Raw genomic sequence first — 1,660 nt, 5'->3', positions numbered from 1 at the left:
CGGCGCTGCTCCCGGCCCCCGGAGCCCTGCCTGGGCCCCAGCGGGCATGGGGGGGGCGGAGCCCACGGGACCCAGGACGACGCTGCGACTCCCCAGGGCCGCCCAGTGAGGCTGTGGACACGGCCAGGGCAGCGGGGCGCCCCCCACCCCCCAGGGTGTGCCTGCTGATAGCCTTTCCCGCTGGGTTTGGGGTCTCCGGCCCTAGAGAACTTCCGGCCTGGTGGGTGCGGGGCGCCTTGCTCTGCACCCACGGCCAGCGCCCTACTGCCGGTGTGCACACAGGAAGCCCCGCGGCCGGTGCCCAGGCTCGGGCCGGCCCGCCCGCCCCCGTGGCTGGTCTGCCCAGGGCAGAGGACGGCTTTGAGGCAGTGGGGTGCAGGGGCTTGGCGCTGCCGGCATCTTGGAGCCCCTCGCTGCTGCCCTTCGGACCGGGCGGCCCCCCAGCCCCCTCGAGCCCCGGCTCCTCAAAGAGAGCGCCTGTGGGAGCTTCTGCTGGCTCCAAGGCGGCTCTTCGGAAACGGCCTCTGCTGCCGGCCCGGGCCAGGGGCCCCCGTCCCACGCCGGGCCCAGGGGAAGGCAAGCTCGTCTGAGCCGACCTGAGCCCGCTCGCAGACCCAGGTCAGCGCCCACGTGCCGCCCCCACGGGGCCCATGGGCGCCCCCAGCCCTCACTCAGCAGGGGGGGCTGAGCCCCGGGGTCACCCCACCCCAGGGGGTCCCGCGACACAGACCACAGGCAGCGCCAGGGTCCCCTGCCTGTGCCGCCCGCGCACCCACCGCGCTGGTGCCCGGCTGGCCACACAGGCCACGCAGCGCTGTGCCGGGAGCCGGCCACCGCCTACGGGCAGCACGGCCCATGCCCTCGGGACAGGAGAGAATGGGGGGGCACCTGCCCAGCCTAACCCAGCCCCCGAAGGGCGCACGCATGGCGGGCGGCCGGAAAGGGCCCCCTGGACGCCAGAGCCACGGGAGGGGTCAAGTCGCCCCAGGCCCCGGCAGGTCGCACCCTAAGGCTCCGGGTTCCCGGCCCCACTCGCGCCGCCTGCCCACCCGCCCACCGCGGGGCAGCCAGGCCACACGGAGCCCCGCGCCTGGACGCCCACACCCATGCAGAGGCAGGCCGGACTGGCAGGGCAGTGGCGCCTTTATTAGCCCCGGCCCCCGCGGCGTCACCGCGCCCCGTCTCCGGGCGCTGGGGGCTGGGGGGATCCTGACTCCGGCCCCGGGGCAGCGTCCCCTGAGGCCTCGGACACCAGGGCCCGCCAAGAGCTCGGCCCCCCGGGTGTCAGGGAGGGGTGAGGGGGGGCCGGGGTCAGGGACACGGCCCGGGAGTCAGGCCCCGACAGAGTCAAGGAGGAGCCCCGGGGGTGAGGCCCCGATGGCATCAGGGACTGGGCCCGGGAGCCCCGCTGGGCTGGGGTCAGGGAGGGCGCCCGGGAGTGAGGCCTGGAAGGGGTCAGGGACGGGCCCAGGGAGTCCACCTCCGAGGAGACCAGCGCACCGGCCGGCGGCCGGAGGCCGGAGGCCGAGTGCCGGGAGGTCGCCGAGCCCGCGGGCGAGGACCGCGGGGACGCTTTCCCCGAGGTGGGCACCGAAGGGCTCCAGGAGGTCGCGCACAGCGAGTCCTTGGAGCAGACCAGGGAGCCGCGGCGCGAGGCAGG

Source organism: Condylura cristata, unplaced genomic scaffold (assembly GCF_000260355.1).
Source record: "Condylura cristata isolate star-nosed mole 26May11 unplaced genomic scaffold, ConCri1.0 scaffold00009, whole genome shotgun sequence".
Lineage (NCBI taxonomy): Eukaryota > Metazoa > Chordata > Mammalia > Eulipotyphla > Talpidae > Condylura > Condylura cristata.
This window is presented reverse-complemented; position numbering follows the sequence as displayed.